The sequence below is a fragment of the Apium graveolens genome, chromosome 9 (assembly GCF_009905375.1).
Source record: "Apium graveolens cultivar Ventura chromosome 9, ASM990537v1, whole genome shotgun sequence".
Classification (NCBI taxonomy): Eukaryota; Viridiplantae; Streptophyta; class Magnoliopsida; order Apiales; family Apiaceae; genus Apium; species Apium graveolens.
Genome location: NC_133655.1, coordinates 194,616,294 through 194,639,376, shown reverse-complemented (window position 1 = coordinate 194,639,376; position 23,083 = coordinate 194,616,294).

The following is a 23,083-nucleotide window of genomic DNA, read 5'->3' as shown; positions in this document are numbered from 1 at the left end:
CTTTATCCGTTGATGCTCTAGCAGTTGAAGCTTTATCCGTTGAAGCACTTATCCGTTGATGGATATTATCCGTTGAAGCATTAGAGGCATCCGTTGAAGCTTAGTTTCTCATCCGTTGAAGGTCTTCAATATCCGTTGACACTTCTTCACTTTTACAAAATTACAAGGCATGAATTATTTACAATTAGCCCTCCTATTTGTACATCCATTAGTAGTCAACATGACTGATTATCTCCTAACAACATCTAAGAATTACAGCTTGAAATCAGAGAGTGAGATGTGCTACAATACCAAACTTATTGTTAAGTAAGGCTACTCCTTCAACGGATAGCCAAGATGGTCTTATCCGTTGAGGCTACAAACACTAGATTTCTACTTAAGTGTTTTGCTGAACTTATCATCAAACTAATACACATATTCCTAACAGATTTTCAGATTAATGATCTAAGCGATTATAAGTTGATTATGTATATTTCAGTTAAAATCATGTTTTCATAGTTTGTCAACTTCTTTCTTTCCTTTAACTTTACAACTACTTCTTTAGACGTGCATTCATGACATATGTCAATGCTTTGTTGTTCATTACAGATTAGAGGTTTTGAGAAGCAGATGGAGAAATGGATGGGTTCTTGTGACTGTATTATAACAAAAGTATGTTTGATCTTCTATCTTGAGACTATCTACTTGATTTAGTTTCAAGCATGTACTAAGGTTGGACCAGGTACAAATGCAGAAGCATTGATTCGAGGGCTTCCGATAATTCTAAATGATTATATTCCTGGGCAAGTAAGTTCAGTAGAACGCTTTCTTTTTCTTATTGATTGGCCTCATGCCATACTTCTGATGTTACTCATTCTGTAAAAAGTTAAAAAAACTAAACTCGAACAACTTGAATGACTTCTACAGAAGCCAAAGAATCACATAAGATCATAATTATTTTACATTGATGATTAGAACTGGCTCTTAGAGTACTCTTTTTCCTATAAAATTGCAGGAAAAGGGAAATGTTCCATATGTAAAATAAAACGAAGCTAGTGTTTCCACTCGAAGCTCAAGAGAAACAGCAAGATTAGTTGCCGAATGGTTCAACACAAAGTCAGATGAACTGCAGAGGATGTCGGAGAAACTATGAAAATTATAGGATTTTCTGATGGACATGTTAATCCGGCTGTGACTTTCGGAATGGCTACTGGGGGCCATGTTAGCATTTCAGTGGCAATCTTTTATTGGATTTCGTAAATCCTTGGCTCTGTCCAGAATAGTGCAGTTATTATTTGATAATAGATTTTAAAATGATTTAGTAATGGTAGAAATAAAAGTTCTTAAGTTAAAATTCACATGCCTGTTGTTTTTTTGTCCGTCTTATGATTCACCTATGTTTTCATTCTTGTAGTTACAATATGCTCCCAGGCTACTGTTGCTATAGATCTGCTACGGAAGAGGAAATTTTGTTTGATTTAGTCCTAATTGATGTACATACGCTTGATATGGATGGCTTTAAGCTCCTTAAATTCGTTGGTTTGGAAATGAACCTTCCTGCCATTAGTAAGTAGTGATTTTTTCAATAAAATGTACTACTATATTTATTCTCTAGACCCTGCTCCATCAGAAATTTGTTATTGCAATAAACCAGCTTGGAATCAACGGTATGAACACAACCAACTGTTTATAATATGATTCTCTTGTAGTTTATGTACTCAAAGATGACATGCACATTCAAATAATATATTCCTGAATCTTGATGCTTACTTGGATTTTTTGGGCTTCCTTGCAGAGGCTGTGCCAAAAAGAATTCTAGAACTGATGAATGTCCCTGGCCTTACCCAAGAGAATGTTGCAAGCCACTTGCAGGTGATACCACTTTTTATATGTATTACACTCGATTTCACTATTTTTTGTGGCCCTAAACATTATTAGGCATGAATGAACAATAGCCAACAGTTGTGTATGTTCTTGCCTGTCATCACCACACAAATATTGACTATGACTATGATGTTCTGTTTGTACTCTAATGTTTGTGAGTAATGTTATAGGGTGCACTTGATGGCATTCTTGTCAGTAGTATCACTTAAAGGAACTACCATATTATTTCAATGCTGCTACCACAAACTTTACCTTTTTCAGAAGCCTGTATATTATTGGATATGGTTGGATGCACAGATGTAACTTTTACTTATGGCTAATATTTGCTAGCCTCCTCCTGTGTCTCGTCTATTGTAGAATGTAGATGATTATGTCTTTTCTTATTTTAGGGAAGTCGATGATCTAATATACCGTAATAAGTTTTGTAAGTGGTCTGAATAAGTCTACTGCTGTTACATATTGATCAAAGTCTGCATTCCAACCATAGCATGATATCTCTAGTCAGAAATAGTTATGATAATTGATAGTTGCATGTTATGTTGAGGTCTGGCCTCTATTCTTTTTCCCATGTTTGTTTTTATTATATATATATTCTACTAAATGTATTGGTTGGTTAATGATATACAGAAAGTTAACTTTGCTCTGTAGCTAAGTTGGGGATAGTTAATGATCTTTGTCTAAGACTTAAGCTCACAAGGAAAATAATAATTTTGAACCTAATTGTAATGCATGTCAAAAATATATGTACACCCAATACTCTTTCAATCAGACTTGTTGTTGTAAATCCAAGAGTTGATATGTATCATGTATATGTATTATATAGGACCAGATGATTTTTTCTTGGTGTTTTTCTAACATTATAATATTATGTATATATATTATATATGACCAGATGATGGAGCTAGCACAAGGGAGGGGAAAGCTGATATTTGGAAGCCTTTAAATGTCCACGTGAAAGTTATAAATAGGAGTAGATCCTCAAAGTCTACTTCTCAAAAAGAACCTGCATCCAAATCAGAACCTACCAATGGTCCGAAGATTTTGTTTATTTTAGTTGAGTTAGAACTTTGTATTTGTTGAATTTGAACTTTGAGTAACGTGCAGTTAAATATGTATTTAAGATTTTTATGTTGCAAAGTGCATCAAATGAATTTTTTATGTTGGAAAAGCAATAAAAAATATTATAATGTATACAAGAGTGTTATAGTAGAGACAAGAGCGTTTATAAAAAAGTATTACAATAAGCTATATATATGTAACCAAAACAATTTAATTGTTTTATAGTATTGTGTTACAATAGCAAAAATAATGTTACAAAAGAGTTTATTGTAACATGTTTTTGGTGTTACTAAAGGTTTAGGGGTGTTGTAATAGAATTATGGTAACACGTGTTTGGTGTTACCATTGATACTAAAAGTATAACAATAGGGGTTATTTGGTTACACTTTTACCTATGTTACTAAAAGTTCTAAAAGTGTTACCATAGACCCCTATTGTAGCACGAGCAAATCCAACACCACCAAATTTTCAAAAAGTGTAACCATAGCTCAATTTTTTGCTTTAGGTAACACTTTTTGGCCATTTTTACACTTTTTTTGGGGTGTTGCTACAGGCCATATATGGTGTAGTGCCTGTTAATCAAAATATGCATGATAATTCTACTGTAATGAATGGTTTCAAAGGTCCAACTCAAATGACTAAAGGTGAATCTGATATCCCCAAGTCAAATGAGATCAAGCCTAAGAAACAGAAAAAGAAAGCTAACAAGGCAGGACCCAAGGAAACTTGGGTACCAAAATCAACTTGATTTGATTTTGATGTCTGCAGGGAAACAGAAAGAATCTATGGTACTTGGATAGTGGCTGTTCAAGACACATGACTGGTGATTCTACCCTGCTCATAGAGTTCAAGGAGAGAGCTGGCCCAAGTATTATTTTTGGAGATGACAGCAAGGGTTATACTATGGGATATGGCTTGATTTCAAAAGACAATGTCATCATTGAGGAGGTTGCCTTAGTGGATGATCTCAAGCATAATTTGTTGAGTATCAGCCAGCTATGTGATAAAGGCAATTCAGTAAACTTTAACTTTGAATCCTGTGTTGTGACAAACAAAAGGAGCAACAAAATGGTTCTCACTAGAGTGAGAAAAGGAAATGTGTACCTAGCTGACTTTAAATCATCAAATGCAGAATCTGTTACTTGTCTTCTCAGCAAAGCAAGTCAGGATGAAAGTTGGTTATGGCACAAAAAGTTATCCCATTTAAACTTCAAGACCATGAATGAACTTGTAAAAAAGAACTGGTTAGAGGTATTCCTCAAGTGGAGTTTTCTAAGGATGGATTGTGTGATGCCTGCCAAAAAGGAAAGCAGATCACATCATCATTTAGAAAGAAGCTTGATTCAATAATTGAAAAACCTTTACAACTGCTATACATGGATTTTTTTGGACCAGTCAATGTGTTATCCATCTCAAGGAAAAGATTTTGCCTAGTAATTGTAGATGATTTCTCAAAGTTCTCTTGGACATATTTCCTAAAGTCTAAAGATGAGGCTAGTGAAATCATCATCAATCATATAAGGCAGGTCAATAATCATCCTGATTTCAAAGTTAGAAGAATCAGGAGTGACAATGAAACTGAGTTCAAGAATTCTGACATGAGTGCATTTTGTGAAGAAAATGGGATTTTGCATGAGTTTTCAGCAGCAAGAACTCCACAACAAAATGGAGTAGTAGAAAGGAAGAACAGATCACTTATTGAAGCTGCAAGGATAATGCTTGAAGAGTCAAAGTTACCAACATATTTCTGGGCTGAAGCTGTAAATACTGCATGCTACACTCAGAATATTTCTCTGGTTAATTAAGCAAAATGCATGACTCCCTATCAATTGTTCAAGAACAAGAAGCCAACTCTAAATTTTCTTCATGTCTTTGGATGCAAATGTTATACCTTGAGAAATCAAACTGATCAGAATGGGAAGTTTGATGCTAAAGCAGATGAATGAATTTTTGTTGGATATGTTGTTGGTAAAGTATATAGAGTCTACAATCAAAGAACCAACATTGTTGTGGAATCAATACATGTCGTGTTTGATGAAAAATGATTGAAGGATTGCAAGATGGAGATTACCATGAGAGCCTCAAATTTGACAATGTAGAGATGGTTAGTGATGACAGTGATGATGAAACTGATCAAGAAACAGTATCAAAGGATAATGCAGAAAAATCCACTACTAATGAAGCACAAAATTCAACATCTGTCGAGTTGCATAATGCTTCATCCGTTGGGAGACAATCTGCTTTATCCGTCGGGAGACACCCAACTTCATCCGTCGGTACTCAAAATTCACCATCCGTCAGGTCATCAAAAGAAGCTGGAGGTCAGAATAGATCACTTATAGAAAGTTCCCCTTTCTCAAATTAAAGATCCATTAACTCAGGGGAAGATTCTAATAATCTAAACTCAATCACACATCAAGACAACAATGAGGCCTCTTCATCTAGAGCTAATCTACCTCAACAAAGGAAATGGACAAAGGATCATCCCTTTGAGCTCATCATTGGTGATGTATCTTTTAGAGTTCAAACAAGGAGAGCAACTCAAGAAGAATGTCTATACATCAGCTTTCTTTCTAAGGAAGAACCAAAGAAGGTAGAAGAAGCTTTGTTGGATCCTGATTAGATTTTAGCTATGCAGGAGGAGCTAAATCAATTTAAGAGGAATAAGGTATGGAAGCTGGTGCCCAAGCCTAAAGGAAAGAATCCAATAGACATCAAATGGGTATTCAGAAACAAGATGGATGAAAATGGCATAGTAGTCAGGAACAAAGCTAGATTGGTTGCTAAGGGCTATTGTCAATAAGAAGGAATATATTTTGATGAAACATTTGCTCATGTTCCAAGACTTGAAGCCATCAGAATCTTCTTAGCCTATGCAGCCCATGCCAATTTTAAAGTCTATCAAATGGATGTCAAAAGTGCCTTTCTGAATGGAGATTTGGAGGAGGAAGTCTATGTCAGTCAGTCTCCTGGTTTTGAAGATCCAAATTTTCCAGAATATGTTTACTATCTTTTGAAAGCACTTTATGGACTGAAGCAAGCACCTAGAGCCTGGTATGACACTTTGTTAAAGTTTCTTTTAGAGAATCACTTCACTAGAGGTACTGTAGACAAAACTCTTTTCTTTAGAAATGTTAATGACTCTAGAATACTTGTTCAAATTTATGTAAATGACATTATTTTTGGCTCTACAGATGAAAAACTTTGCAAAAAGTTTGCCAAATTGAGCAAAGTAAGTATGAAATAAGTATGATGGGAGAAATAACTTACTTTCTTGGTTTGCAAGTTAAGCAAGTTAGTGATGGAATATTCATTAGTCAAACTAAATACATTTATGATCTTTTAAAGAAGTTTGATCTAATGGATTGCACATCTGCAAAAACTCCCATGGCCACTGCAACTAAGCTTGAATTAAACACTACTGAAAAGTCTGTGGATATTTCAAGTTACAGGGGCATGGTTGGCTCACTTCTGTACTTAACAGCTAGTAGGCCAGATATAATGTTTGCTACATGTTAGTGTTCTAGATTTCAGGCTGATCCTAGAGAATCTCACTTAGTAGCTATTAAGAGAATTTTCAGATATCTCAAGGGAACACCAAAAATTGGCATTTGGTACCCTAGAGATTCTGGTTTTGATCTAACTGGTTATTCAGATGCAGATTATGCAGGTTGTAGAATTGATAGAAAAAGTACAACAGGAACCTGTCAATTTCTAGGAAACAAGCTTGTGTCCTGGTTCAGTAAAAAGCAAAATTCAGTTTCTACTTCTACAGCTGAAGCTGAATATATTACTGCTGGCAGTTGCTGTGCACATATTTTGTGGATGAAAAACCAATTGCTAGACTATGGTTTGCAAGTTGAAAGGATTCCCATTTTTTGTGATAACACAAGTGCAATTGCCATCACTGAAAATCCAGTATAGCATTCAAGGACAAAGCACATAGACATCAAGTACCACTTCATAAGGGAACATGTAATGAATGGTACTGTGGAACTACATTTTGTTCCAAGTGAAAAGCAGCTTGCAGATATATTTACCAAGCCACTGGATGAATCCACCTTTTCAAGGTTGGTAAGTTAGTTAGGTATGCTAAATTACTCTTGAATCTTTATAGATTGTTTGCAAGTTGTAATACAACCAGAAATTTAATTGATTTTTCAGTCATGGATGAAATTTTGGCTAAGTCAAAATTTACATCTCGACGGATGATCACTATCCATCGAGTTTGATCATCCGTCGGTATACTATTTGTTAATAAAATCAATTACTTTTCTGGAATATTTTACGACTCGATGGATAACTGATTTATCCTCATTCGTCGAATTGTCTTATTCTTAGCCGTTGATTCTCTGAACATTATCCATCGAGTATACTTACAGTTTGTGATCATAACACAACGGATAATTGATGAAATTTTTACAGTTTATTTTTTTTAAATGGCTACTTTGGGCAATTCTTATTGGTTACTTTATTTTACTTTATTATTTTTGACAGTTATTTTTGAGATAGTATAAAAGCTTAATTCATTTTCATTACTTTTCTTTTATCATTCTCAAATCATCTGCTCTAATTTCTTTCTTTCTCAAAAACACTTACTCTCTCTCTGCAAGTTTTTACTCTCTAACAATGGCACCTGTCGTCAAGATAATTTCTCAAACTGGATTTATTTATTATGAGAAGAACAACTTCACTTCTCTTGTGAACAAGGGGATTCAACAGTCTGGCGACTACCACAAGATGATGGATTTTGTGAAGAACTATAAACTTAACTATGCCATGTTAGAATCACCCACCATCTACTGTGAGGTTGTTGAAGAGATGTGGACGACTATAACATATAACTCAACTGATAAGACTATCACATTCACTATTAAAGGTAAGGAATTCTGTGTTAATAGTGATATTGTTAAAGCATGTTTCAAAATTCCTGATAATACTGTAACTTAACCACACACAGACACTGACATTGTTAACATGCTTAACTCCATGAGCTATGCACTTCCTACTTCTAAATTAAGTAAAATTAGGAGGTTGGGTCTTAGGAAGGAATGAAGTTATCTGTGTGATGTAGTTACTAAGGTCTTTTTTGGTAAAATCAGTAATTTTGATTATGTCAATATCTCTATGCTTAACATGCTTTACATTCTAGTCACTGATAAATTTTTTAACTTTAGTGATCTTGTATTTTAAATTAGGGGAGTTAAATAAGAGGGGTAAAAATATTTACTATGCTAGATTTTTAATGATGATTGCTAACCACCTCTCTGAGGATATTGTGCTTGAGAACCCAACCAACAAATTAGATTGTTGGGTTCAAGAAAGAAGAATCATTGCAGATTTGAACAGGGAAAACCATCACAAAGAGGTGCCACTCTTCTATATTCCTGTTATGGAGGCACCTCAGGTAAGTTCAACTGTCTCTACTCTTCCAGCCTCACAAACTTCTTTGCATTCAAGTGTAGTTATGGCAACTGTGTCATTGACCCAACAGTTGCCTACCCAAGCTACTAAATCCAAAATTTCAAAAACCAAGTCAAAGAAAGCCCCTTCTGGTGTCTCTCAAAAGATGCCAGTTGTAAAATCCACTAAAGCAAAAGAGGGGAGTGTGAAGGTGGGTAAGAAAGGTGAGGGACAGGGTGAACATCAAAAAAACCCTAAGGATAAGGTTGGAGAGGTGAGTGTTTCCCAGCCTAGCCATACTGCAGTTTTCCAACAAACTGCAGTGCTTAATAAGGACATAAGCTCCTTGCTAGTTGCATCCTCCCAAAAGGATGTGACTATTGAACAAAGCTCTCAGCCAAGAGCACAGGCCAAAAGGGTAAGGGACACAAGCTCACCACAAACCTATACTAGAAAGAAGAAACCAAAACCCTTGGGGATGTACAGGGTTCACACACTGTGCAAACTGGTGCTGAAGACACAGTCACTGCATCTTTTCAAAGTCAATTTGATGTGGATCCAATAAATGTGGAGTCACAGCCAAAATCTTTAGTTATAGAAGCACCTCAAACACCAAATTCTCCCACAAACTCTCTGGATGTGGATATGTTCAACACATCAATTCCTGATTCCGCTTCTTTAACTCTGTTGGGGAAGCCAAAATCTAGTACAAGTGACCATCATCTTTTGGATGATTTGTTGGCTCACTTGCCAATTCTTTAGGAACTGTTGAGACATCTGTGCCAAAATTCTCATCAATCTGCACAGAGTCCACAATAGTTTCCACTCCAAACATATTCATTTCTACTCACTCGATGAATACTGCTCATCCGTCGAGTAGTGATTGTATCCCGACGGATAAGCTTAACAGCAGTTATCCGTCGGATAGTAAAACTGCTAACCCGATGAATATCCCTTATCTGTCGAGTGTCTCTGCACAGCTTCAAATTTCATCAATTATCTCAAGTGCAGAAGACTTAGTGGTAGTATAATTACTCCTAGGATTGAGGGAAGGGGGTGAACTGAGTGAGAGTCTGGGTTGCTCCCAGGAAAAAGGAGAGGAAAAGAGTGAAAATATGCAATCCAGTTCTTTAGGATTGGCAAAAGAGAGTGTGAAGAGTCCCACCTTAGATGGTGAAGGTGAGGGTGTGAGGATGGTGAGCCAAGGTGAGACCTTGATGCAAGAAAAAAGAGAAAATGAGAGAAAAGCAGGTACTGAAGTGTTATGGATCAAAAACTAAAGTATTATAACTGCTGTATTTATTACTAAGGAACGTGAGCTTCAAGGCTCGATTTGACTGCTCTTGTGTTTCGTGACTCAATCTGCCTTAACAAGATGCCTACGTACCTTGCTGATTGTCAAGGATCAAGTCAAAAAATAAAGTTCTTACTTGTGGGGTGAGGCCCCTTATATAGATGTTGGGGGTCCTTGAATTGGACTTGGTATAGGAGACTTGGTAGTCAAGTCTCAGAATTAGAATGGACTTTGGAGTCCTAAATGGTAGGAAACTGATTCCTTATCCTTCTAGGTCCCTTAGAGGCTAATCTGCAAGGATTTATGTCCTTATTGGGACTCTTCTCAACAGCTGATTTTTCTCTTATAATTAATTACGAAATTAATTAATATTCAGGATTTTGGGCCTTCTTTGTTCCATCAGGCCTGATCTGGTCCATCAGGCCTGATCAATGTGTTAACCTTTTTGCTCTGAATGTCATACATATTCTTATTGGGCCTAGTAGCCCAAATTATGTATTATTAATGTAATATTTAATTACATAATCAGGATTTATTTATCCCCTATCATTTGCCCCCCAACTTTTGGGAAACCGTATAAGATTTCGCAAAAGTTATGTTCACTCATTCCCTTATAGGGTATCATTTTATATAAAGTGTGGAGCGACCTACACATTCACAATGATTTTCCTTGCAAGCAGCTTCAGGGTCGTTTAAAAACTTCCCTATTATTTTCTTACCTTTTTCTTTTTTTAGGAATTTTCTGGTATTTTTTAGGAATTTTCCCTTTATTTCCGAGATTTTTCCAAATTTTCTGCAATTTTTCGCAAACATTTTTTTTAATTTTCAGCCCTTTTTTGACCAGGATCCTAGTCGAAATTTCAACCTGGATCCTAGTCGAATTTTGGGCCAGCCTCTCAATCCTGGTCGAAGGATTTCGACTAGGATCCACGACCTGAATTTCAACCAGGATCCTACTCAAACCTTCGACCTGGATTTCGGTAAAAAAATATATCCTTGTTTTTATTCCTGGTCGAAGGATTTCGACTAGGTTTTATGACCTGGTTTTCGACCAGGATCCTGGTTGAACCCTCGACCAGGATTTTGGTCACAATTTCTGTATTTATTTGACTCCTGTTCGTAAGGTTTCGACTAGGATTCACGACCAAGGTTTCGACCTGGATCCTAGTCGATCATTCGACCTGGATTTTAGTCGAGTTTTCCAGCCTTTTTTGATTCCTGTTCGAAAGGTTTCGACCAAGATTCACGACCAGGGTTTCGACCTGGATCCTAGTCGAACCTGCGACCTTTATCTTGGTCCTTAAAATTTTTTTGTTTGATTTATGACCAGAATTCCGACCTCAATCCTGGTCTTATTGATAAGTCTTTTCTGGCTTCTGTTCGAAAGAATTCAAACTGGATCCACGACTTCAATTTCGACCTCCATCCTGGTCTTCTAACCCGAATTTTACGGGTGCCTGTTCGAAAGAGTTCGAATAGGATTTACGACCTCAAATTCGACCTCAATCTTGGTCTTCATTGGGCTTTTCCTAATCCAACTTGGATTGGGCCTTGTTTGGGCCTTTACTTTTCCAAATCCTTTTCGGATTTGGGCTTCGTTTTGGGCCTTTACTTTTCCAAACCCCTTTTTGGATTTGGGCCCTGTTTCGGGCCATAAGAATTTCTTGAAGATATTCTGGAAGGTTCCAGAACTTAATAACTCTAAAGATATTCTGGAACATTCTAGAATTTGGGCTTTCTCTTTGGGCCTTCAGCTTAATGGGCTTTTCTGCCTTTTCATCTTCCCTTTTCCGCCTATATAAAGGAGTAACTAGGGTTACTCATTTTCTCACATTCTCATTTCTGAATTTCCTTCCTCTTTTCTTCTTCTAAAGCTCTCGGAGAAATAATTATAGGTCGGAGTTTTTGAGTCTCCAAAACCTTTACTTAGTAAGCCAGCCCCTTTTTCCAGCATTTACTTCAGGAAAAATACCTTCCTTTCTTTTTCTTTTGCTCATTTTTGCATAGCTCATGTTTTAAAATTGTCTTCTTTTGTGCCCTTTTTTCAGATGGCTGATAAGAGAATTACACGTTTGGCCAAAAAGTATAGTGAGTTCCCCATTCGATCGAGGTACACTTCCTTGATTGATATGATTAACAGCCGAGGGGATGAGTATCCATCTGACGCGCATCTGGACGTGCATGACCATATCAGTGTCTTCTGGGATCCAAAGGAGCTGGAAAAGTTAACTGCTTGTTTCAAAATCAAGGAGCCCTTCAAGCTGGTTCTTGCGGGTCCGGCCGATAGGGCCTGTCAATGGAGGAAGGACGCACTATGCATCTACAGGGACACTCTAAGGGTATGTATCAGACTCCCCTTTCACCCATTTATCCCTATTTTGCTAGCTGATGTGGGCATCGGCCCTTGCCAACTCCCTCCAAACTTTTGGAGGTTGATTCTGTGCTACTTGTCATAATGCGCCAAGCACAACGTCCCTACCTTGGTTGCTGTATTTAGAAATATTTTTTAGTTCAAGAAAAGTCCCGACAAGAGTCCGGGGTGGGTTTCTTTGAACCAGTGCCCAACCGTTCCCCACATAGTGAACGGGAAGTCCATCCCTGACAATAATTTGGGGTGAAAGAAAGATTTTTTGTACGTCCTTTGGGAGGGCGGCGATTGGAGCACCCTATTTCGTTCGTCTTTTGGGCTAGCTATAGATGGGATCCTTAATGATATAGTTTTGCCTGAGGAGGAGACCAGAGCTTTCAACCTCCTTACTCAAGATAATGGGACTTCCCACTTTTGGGATCTTATCAGGGAGACCGTTATTGTAGAACGTGGCCTTTCTCCCGTTCCTAAAAAGAGTATATTTCCTTCCTTCTCTAGTTGTCTTCGTTTCTCCCACTTTTTACTTTGCTAATTTCCCAACTCACTTATCTTATTTGTTGCAGTGGCTGAGAAGATCGAGGAGGCTACAAAGCCTAAAGATCTGGAAATGACCTGGATGAAACGTGCTGGGAAGGTCTTCAAAGATCCGCGCCTAGGGGATCGCTTCCCGGAGTTCCTACTCCTGGCGAAGGAAGCAGGCGAGGAAGGCCCCAGCCAACCTTTACGTACAAAACAAAAACCAGGGGCTTTCTTTCAACCCGCTTGGGGAATCCGGGGAAAGGATTCGATTGTTGGCAACACAGCGCTTGCCAAGGAATGGTCTATGCATTCCATTTCTCCTGTGGATTATCATAATCTTGTCCTTCAACAGGACTTGGAGGCTAACGAGCTTTTCGGAGCTCAGGCCTTGGCTACGGTACGTCTTTTTCTTTTGATATCTATAGCTTCTTGCCGTAATTTTTCTTGTTTCTCACTTTTCCTTTGTTTCTTGCAGGCGAACGTCCACTTTTAAGGGGCAATTCACCAAGCCAAGGCTTGGAAAGTTGGTCTGGAAGACACAAACAAGAAGCTGGAGGAGGCTTACCAGTGCATAGAGGTTCTTGAAGCCCAACTTACCTCCTCAACTTCTGATCTTGAAACGGCCAGGGCTGAGGTTGTTATTCTCAAGGCTCAAAAAGACAAAGCCTTTGACGGCTAGATGGATACTCAAGAATTCAAAGACCTAATGGTATAGCATGATGCCCTCCTACATCCAGTCAACTACAAGGAAGGCTGGGACGCTGCTATGGAGGCTATCCAGGAAGAGTTTCCTGAGGTTCTTGAACAATCTTCTTTCCCCTGCCCTGTGCAAGTCCCAGCATTTGGGGGTGTTGCAGATAAGCTTGTTGGCCTGATTAAGGACGGCCCATCAGGAAGTCAGGGCCAAGGCCAAAAAAGGAAGGAGCTTGAATCTAGCTCTGAAGAGGAGGAATCTTCTTATGAGGAGGAGACCGAGCCTGTTATAAAGAAGGCCAGGGTAGAAGAGCCTCCAAAACCAGCGTCTCCTGTGGCATCCAAAGCGTCCAAGGATAGTTCCGAGGAAACCTCTGCGGAGACTTCTGAAGAGACTTCCGAGGGACCGACTGAAGAGACATCCGAGGAGACTTCGGATAGTGGTTCTGAAGAATCTAAGCCTTCCAAGGCCTAATTTTTATGTATTTTTTCTTTTTTTAGACAATATCGAACTTTATAATTGGCTTTTACTATTTTCATTTGTATTGTCCAAGTATCATCGTGTTTTTTCCGAGTTTTTGAACTCAAGTTTATAACTTGGTTTTATCCTTCACAATGCATCAATCTAATAGGCTAGAATAAGCCGAACGCTTTTTATTATAACTTGGTATTCTTGATACCTTACATGAGATGGGTTCAACCCTGATAAAATCTAAACATATCTTCTATAAAAATCCTAAGCAAGCAAAGCTTCAAGGTGCTTTTAAACCTACTTGTCACTTCTAACAAGTGAGAATCGTGCTTTAACTATTTTACATATAGTAAACCTTCAGGTTTTGCGCATGCCAAGTTCTCGGGACTTCAAAACCATCCATAGTCTCCAGCTTGTAGGTTCCTCTACCTTGAACGCTCTTAACCTTGTACGGCACTTCCCAATTAGGGGCAAGTTTCCCTTTCTGCCCTACACCAGAAGCTTCCACCTTCCTCAAGATTAAGTCACCTTGTTTGAAGAACCTTTCTTTAACCCTTAGGTTATAGTAGAATGAAGCCTTTTTCTGATATTCCACTATCTTTGCATGTGCCTCATCTCGTACTTCATCAATTAGATCCAGGGCTAACCTTTGCCCTTCCCCGTTTTCCTCAGCATTGAAAGCTTGAATCCTGGGGGAGGAATGTGTTATCTCTACAGGAACAACTGCTTCTGCCCCATATGCTAACATGAAGGGAGTTGCTCCAGTCGTGACTCTACAGGTAGTCCTATAGGCCCATAGTTTTGGGAGTATTTCATCCACCCAGTTATTCCTCGACTTCTCAATCCTCTTCTTTAGTCCATCCAGGATTATACAATTCGCCACTTCCGCTTTCCCATTGGCTTAATGGGATCTATCCATGACGTCCCTAGACCTATAGGAGCTACAAGCTTAACATCAATGCTCCGTGTCTTCAGAACGCGGAAGTACACGCTTCCTGAACTTTCCTCTATCTTCGATGAAGCAAACTTTGATAATGCATCTGCCTTGGCATTTTCCTCCCTCGGAATGTGCTCAACATGGCATTCATCGAATTGGGTCATCACAGCCCTTACTAGGCGAACATATTTAGCCATCGTATCATCCCTTGCCTCAAACTCTCCCTTCACCTGGGATATGACCAGCTTCGAGTCTCCACATACTTTTAAGTTCTTGACTCTAAGTGTCCCTGCTAAGCCAAGACCAGCTATCAGAGCTTCATATTCTGCCTCATTATTTGTGGTTGGGAAGTCTAACTTCATGGCATACTCAATTAAGAACGCATCAGGGATTTGTAAAACCAAACCTGCTCCACTTGAATTTGTTTTTGATGCTCCATCAAAATAGAGAACCCAATATTCTTTCTCTTTATCAACCTTTTCTTTGTCCTCCTTATCAACTTCCTTGTCTTGAGGTATGGTATCTTCCTGCCCCCTGACTTCTTGGTTGGGTATGGTATATTCCACCACGAAGTCAGCCAATGCCTGGGCTTTTATCACCGTTCGTGGATTATACTTGATGTCAAATTCTCCCAACTCTATTGCCCACTTAATCAGCCTTCCACTAGTCTTGGGACTATGAATGATATTTCTCAGGGGTTGATTTATTAGCACCTCAATCTTGTGAGCCTGGAAGTAAGGATGCAACTTTCTCGAAGCCATTACCAAGGCTAAAGCAAACTTCTCAATAGTTGAATAATTCAACTCAGCTCCATACAAAATTGTAATGACATATTACACGGGTTTCTGGATTTTCAGTTCCTCCTTGACCAATACAATGCTCAAGGCATTCTCTGAAACGGCCAAGTATAAGTATAAAACTTCATTAAAAGTTGGCTTGGCCAACAACGGGGCCTGAGCCATATATTTATTTAATTCCTCAAATGCCTTCCTCACTCCATTCAAAATCTTTGACCTTCTTTAAGGACTTGAAGAACGACAAGCACTTGTCCCCTGACTTGGAGATGAATCGTCCCAGCGCAGCAACCCTTCATGTGAGCTTCTGAACATCTTTGATAGTTTTTGGTGGCTCCATATCCAGGATTGCTTTTATTTTATCGGGATTGGCCTCGATTCCTCTCTTGGAGACCATTAATCCTAAAAACTTTCCAGACCCTACTCCGAAAGCACACTTCGTAGGATTTAACATCATCTTATGATATCTCAGGACCATAAAACCTTCCCTCAAATGGGTTATATGGTCAGTCTTTACTAGACTCTTGACTAACATGTCATCAACATAGACTTCCATGATCTTTCCAATAAGATCCTTAAAACTTTTATTTACCAACCTTTGATAGGTGGCTCCTGCATTCTTGAGACCAAATGCCATAACAAGATAACAATAAACACCAAAGTAAGTGGTAAATGATACCTTTGGAATGTCATCCGTGTGCATCTTGATCTGATTGTATCCACTAAACCCATCCATAAAGCTTAACATCTCATGCCCAGCAGTGGCATCTGTCAAAGTATCGATCCTTGGTAACGGGAAATAGTCCTTAGGACAGGCATCATTCAGATCAGTGAAGTCCACACACATCCTCCATTTTCCATTGGCCTTCTTTACCATTACAGGGTTTTCTAACCATTCCGGAAATTGAATCTCCTCAATGAAGCTAGCCTCTAAGAGCTTCTCTACTTCCTATTTTATAGCTTCTTGCCTCTCTGGAGCAAAACTTCCTTTCTTTTGCTTCACTGTCTTCCGATTTGGGTCCACATTCAGCTTGTAAGTAATCAGTTACGGGTCTATGCCTAGCATATCAGCTGCTGACCATGCAAATACGTCACTATTTTCTTGCAAAAATTTCACCAACTTACCTCTAAGGGGCTCCTCAAGCTTGGCTCCAATAAAAGTCACCTTCTCAAGATCTTCGGGGGCTAAAGGAATTGAAACCGAGTCTTCTATTGGCTTTCCTCTTTTCTCATCATTCTCTCGGATATCCAGATCTTCAATAGGAAGAACCTGCCCCCCAACTCCGTCTGCCCTAAAAGAGGCCACATAACAACTTCTAGCCATTTTTTGATCTCCTCTCTCTTCTCCGATCCCATCTCGGGTTGGAAACTTCATAACTGAATGGTAGGAAGAAGGGACTGCCTTGAAGGCGTGTAACCCTGTTCTTCCCATGATAGCGTTGTAAGTCGAACTAGCCTTCACCACTACAAAGTCCAACATCTGACTAGCTTGCCTTGGTCCTGTCCTATGGTTGTTGGCAACTTGATTATCCCTTCTACGGGGCACTCCACTCCCGCAAATCCATATATCGGCATGTCGGTTGGGGAAAATTGGGAGTCGTTATATCCCATCCTTAAAAAGGTGTCATGGAGCAAGATATCCACTAAAGCACCATTATTCACAAGGACCCTTCTCACCGGGTTGTTCCCTATTATCGGGGTTATGACCAACGGGTCGTCATGGGGAAATTTCACACCCTCCAGATCAGAATCATCAAAAGACATTTTTACTCTTGTCCTGGCCCTCTTCAGGGCTTTCGCAACAATATGCATAACTTCTGGAGCATACGCTTTCCTGGAGTTCTTGGATAACCCAGCAGCAGTTGGTCCTCCAAAAATTGTGTTTATCACAGGCCCTCGGGGTCGCGGTCCTCCGAAGATTGTATTTATCATCGGTCCCCTAGGTTGGGGATTTCGCCCCTGGTCTTCTTGATCTCTTCTTCAATCATCAAAGTTTTTTTTCACGTTGTTGCTCCTGTCTCCTCCATCTCCAGTGTACTTGTTCAATCTCCCTTTTCTAATAAGGAACTCAATTTCATCTTTCAGTTGCTTACACTCATCGGTGTCATGACCAACATCCTTGTGAAATCTACAATACTTGCTCTTATCTAACTTGACAGGATCGACCTTCAAGGGCTTAGGCCAGCGAATATCTCGATCTTTCTCGATTTCCATTAAAATTTGGCTCCTTGGAGCATTCAGCTTAACATACGTAATAAATTTTTGTCCAGGTCCTCTCTTGGGAGTTGAGTCAGGATTCTGCTCAGTTCTAGGATACTTGTCCTTAGCGATGTATTTCAGATCGGTCTTCCGCTTCTTGCCTCCAGCGGGCTCGTTGCTCACGACTGTCTTCCTCATACTCTCTTCCACCTTGATATACTTCCCTGCCCTATCTTGGAGTTGCAACATGCTTTCAGGGGGGCGTTTGGCCAAGGACATCTTGAAAAACTCATCTCTAGTTCCCTGTTGCAGTGCTATCATGGCTACCTTATCATCAAGGTCCGGGACTTTTAAAGCTTCCTTTGTGAAACGATTCAGGTAGTCTCTTAAGGATTCCTTCACCCCCTGCACAATGCTCATGAGGGATGCTAAACTTTTCTCATGCACTCTCCCACTGATAAATTGCTTAATAAAAGCCTGACTTAATTCTCTGAAGGAACCAATAGAGTTTGGGGGTAAACGACTATACCACCTTTGAGCCATACCCGACAGGGTTTGAGGAAAGGCCCGACACTGAATAACGTCATTCACGGGTTGTAGCAACAGTGTATTGGAGAATGTCCTGACATGATTGACGGGATCTCCAGTGCCATCATAAGCTTTAATAGTGGGCATCTTGAACTTCCTTGAGATATGGGCATTCATTATTTCTTCAATGAATGGTGGAGTAGGATCATCAGGATCTCCAAGGGGAAGAAGATTGCTCGGATCAGCCCTTGGGACAACAGCCCGTCTCTGTATCGGACAATCCAGGTCTATGATAGGGGGAGGATTCCTCCCCCTTGGGGGTAATGGGGGTCTGGTGTTCTGGTGTGACTCCAAGTCACGCTTCAGCCTTTGAATCTCAGCCTCTTGGGAATTCATCCCTTGGGTGCTCCTAGGACGTTGGCGACGATCAGCCATCGGCTCTTTGCCATCACGCCTCCTTCTTGGGGCCACTTAATCATCTGAAGATTCGGAGTATCTCTCAGTGTAAGGACCAGAAAATTCCTGATCCTCAGGGATTGGAGCCAAACCTAGTATATAGGGGGGCGATCACCCTCGTGCCTCACTCCGCCCAGCATGTCCGCTTTGTCCAACCTCGGGGTAAAGGGGCATCCCATATGGGGGGTTAGTAGTCACAATAGTTGAATACTCATACCCAATGGGTCGAGAATTAACAGGTGCATGTAGTTGTTGAACTTGGGGATTAGTACCTTGAGTAGCCGAGGGAATCGTCCCTTGTGGCTGAGGTTCAGTTGCCCCTATCTGGGCTTCTCCTTGCGTGGCTGCATAAGTTGAATGAGGAGGTACCTCCACGGTTGACGAAATCACTTGGGTTATCCCCGTTGGTGTTCCTCCTTCAAGGGCTCTAACTGTTCTCCGTGTTCTCACCATGGTTGTTATTGTGCTTTCCCACAGACGGCGCCAAATGTTATGGATCAAAAACTAAAGTATTATAACTACTGTATTTATTACTAAGGAACGTGAGCTTCAAGACTCGATTTGACTACTCTTGTGTTTCGTGACTCAATCTTCCTTAACAAGATGCCTACGTACCTTGCTGATTGCCAAGGATCAAGTCAAAAAACGTAGTTCTGATTTGTGGGGTGAGGCCCCTTATATAGATGTTGGGGGTCCTTGAATTGGACTTGGTATAGGAGACTTGGTAGTCAAGTCTCAGAATTAGAATGAACTTTAGAGTCCTAAATGGTAGGAAACTGATTCCTTATCCTTCTAGGTCCCTTAGAGGCTAATCTGCAAGGATTTATGTCCTTATTGGGACTCTTCTCAACAACTAATTTTTCCCTTATTAATTAATTACGAAATTAATTAATATTCAGGGTTTTGGGCCTTCTTTGTTCCATCAGGCCTGATCTGGTCCATTAGGCCTGATCAATGTGTTAACCTTTTTGGTCTGAATGTCATACATCTTCTTATTGGGCCTAGTAACCCAAATCATGTATAATTAATGTAATATTTAATTACACAATCATGATTTATTTATCCCCTATCATAAAGATATAAGGGTGAATGTTATTGTAAGTGAGTTAATGAATGTCCAGGATGCAGACATGGAGGTGTTGGGGTTAAACCCAATAGGCAGTACAGTCTTGGTGATAGAAAATATAATTGAATTGGGTAATAATTGTATGGGTAGACAATTATTATCATAATTGAGTTGGGTAATAATTGTATGTGTTGATAATTATAATTATAATGGGAATGGGTAATAATTGTATGGGTAGACAATTATTATTTTAATCAGATTAGGTAAGTCTTGTTGGCTAAGTTTGGGATGGCTATATATACATAGTCATGTTATTGTTTTGATGTATGCTTGAGTATTGTTTGACTTAAGTATCGCTTGAGTGAATACCGTTTGGTGAGATTGATTGTATTATTGATAATTGTTTTGATTAATAATACAAGTTGGGACGTGGGTTTTTCCGCGTCATATATTGAGTGTGTGTTTTGCATTATTTGTTTGGTTCTATACTTGTGTGTGTTCCCCCTAACAATTGGTATCAAGAGCCAAGGTTCATGATGGAGAAGGTTGGGGGATTTGAAATTGAATTATTTAATGGAAGAAACAATTTTACCTTATGGCAAAGTACGGTAAAAGATATGTTAATTCAACGAGGGTTATATGCGACTCTCGGAGGGAAGAAGCCTACTGAAGTCGATGATACAAAGTGGGGAGACATGAAGTTATGTGCGGCATCAACGATCCGGTTGGCCCTTGCACCGAAAATCAAGTATGATGTTCTTGAAGAGGACAATCCCAAGAATTTGTGGGAGAAGTTAACGAAGACTTATCACTCAAAGTCTTTGGTCAACAAGCTGTTTCTCAAGAAAGATTTGTTTGGGCTCAAGATGGAAGAAGACGGAGATTTAAGAGATCATCTGAATCGTTTTAATGGCTTAATCAACCAGCTAAATAATTTGGATGAAAAATTAAAGGATGAGGACAAAGTTGTTCTACTACTAGTGTCTCTACCGAAGAAGTATAATACTGTGATGACTTCTTTATTGGTTGGGAAAACGAAGTTAGATTTGGATGAGACTATTGTTGTTCTTCTGGAGGCCGAAAGATTGATGAAACAAGAATCGAGTGACACATCTGATGGAAGTGCATTTGTGGTACGTGCGTGTGACACGGAAAAGAAGTATGCTAAGAAACATAACCCTAATATCAGGTGTTTTTATTGTGAGGAATTGGGTCATATGCAATTTATGTGTCCAAAGGCAAGAGAAGACTTGAGAGAGTTGAAGAAAAATCGAAGGGGTAGTGTTTCGCTTGTAGAAGCTGATGAAGATGTTCTTTTGGTTCAAGAAGAGAAGGGATCAAAAGAAGAATGGGTGCTTGACTCGGGATGTTCTCATCACATATATGGTAGGAGGGAGTGGTTCTCGTCCTATAAAAAGTGTGAGGGAAAGATTGTAACTTTACCGAACGGTAAAACGGTAAAGGTTGCTGGCATTGGTGAGGTAACAATGAAACGTCACAACGGTCGTGTTCAGAAGTTAACTCAAGTAAGATACATACCGGAGTTAAATCGAAATCTGATTTCGTTGGGTAAATTAGTTGATTTGGGATATACTGTTATGATGAAGAACAATATGTTGAAAGTCACTAAAGGAGATTTAGAGATACTCAAAGGTCGAAAAGATAAGAGAAATCTTTTTGTACTAGAAGGAGGGGTTATTGTTCGAGGGGAGGTATTGGGCGATCGACGTCGATGGCTTGATGGTGACCGTTAATTCGGTTGTGCATGAAATCATATTGGGTTGAAGGGGAGGATTGTTGAGGTTAAACCCAATAGGTAGTATGGTCTTGGTGATAGAAAACATAATTGAATTGGGTAATAATTGTATGGGTAGACAATTATTATCATTATTGAGTTGGGTAATAATTGTATGTGTTGACAATTATTATTATAATGGGAATGGGTAATAATTGTATGGGTAGACAATTATTATTGTAATCAGATTAGGTAAGTCTTGTTGGCTAAGTTTGTGATGGCTATATATACATAGTCATGTTATTGTTTTGATGTATACTTGAGTATTGTTTGACTTAAGTATCGTTTGAGTGAATACCGTTTGGTGAGATTGATTGTATTATTGATAATTGTTTTAATTAATAATACAAGTTGGGACGTGGGTTTTTCCGCGTTATATATTGAGTGTGTGTTTTGCATTGGTTGTTTGGTTCTATACTTGTGTGTGTTCCCCCTAACAGGAGGGACTATCTCAGCAAACTCAAGCTGTTATAGATTTCACCTCCTTAGATGCTGAGACATTTACTCACCCTGTTCCATCCTATCAACTTCTAGCTGGACAGGGTAATGACAACGCAGAAAGGATGTTAAACTTGGCGCACACCATACAGTCCATGCAAAGAGCTAAGGATGCCATCACAGCTTTGCCTTCTATAGCTGGTGATGTTGATTATGAGACTGGTGGTTCAGAAGAGTTCTTTGGAGGTGAAGGTGGAGATAGTGAAGAAGAGCCATTGGACATAGGGGGAGAAGTAGGCTCTAGATCAAGATCAGGCATGCCATCTTGGGCATTTTCAAAGCAATGTGATGAAGACTACTTCAAAACAACCCTGATTGAACTCATAAATCAGACAAATTCTGCTCTTCAAACCACCACAAATGCCAGCACCAAAAAGCTCCTTCAAACACATCTAGCTTCTCTACAACTACAACAAATCCAAGGTTTTCAACATGCTCAAGATGTGAACACTATCAAAGGTGATATTGATGATATGAAAAAGGCCATTTATGACAAGATGGACTTTAAACTTCCAGAAGCTACAATGCTTGACATTAAGAGACAACTCAGGAAAAATTATGGTCTTGCCACAAAGATAGATGCCTTGGATACAAGAATGGCAGCAATGGAAGCATCTCTTACAACAATTCATCTACACCAAGCTCAACAAACAGACTTGCTTCAAAAACTGGTGGCTCCACAAACCTCCTCCTCTACTCAGCTTGATGATAATAAAAAGGGGGAGAAAGAGAGTTCTAGGAGTGAGGGGGAGCAAAAAGTGTTCAACATTCAAGTTAGCAAAGTAATTGTGCCTACAATTACTATCTCAAAGCCACTAGCTAAGGACAGTATTGATCTGATAAAGGAAGCAGCAACTACTTTGAAAGTAGCTGAAACGGAGCAGTTGAATTCAATCAACTGGGAGAAAATTGATGAGGATATTCAAAAAAAAGTTTGGACTAGCAAAGAAGCCAGAAAAGTCAGCCATTCATCACTCTCAAGTCAGGCAAATATCTGTGAATGAAATGAGCATGAACTATCTGGAAATAGGACAGCCATCCTGCATCAAATCTCCAAAGGCTGAAGTACTTTTGAAGCCAAGGGTGAACTATCCAAAATCATCACTAAAGAACCCTTTGGATACAGTGTATGAGACACC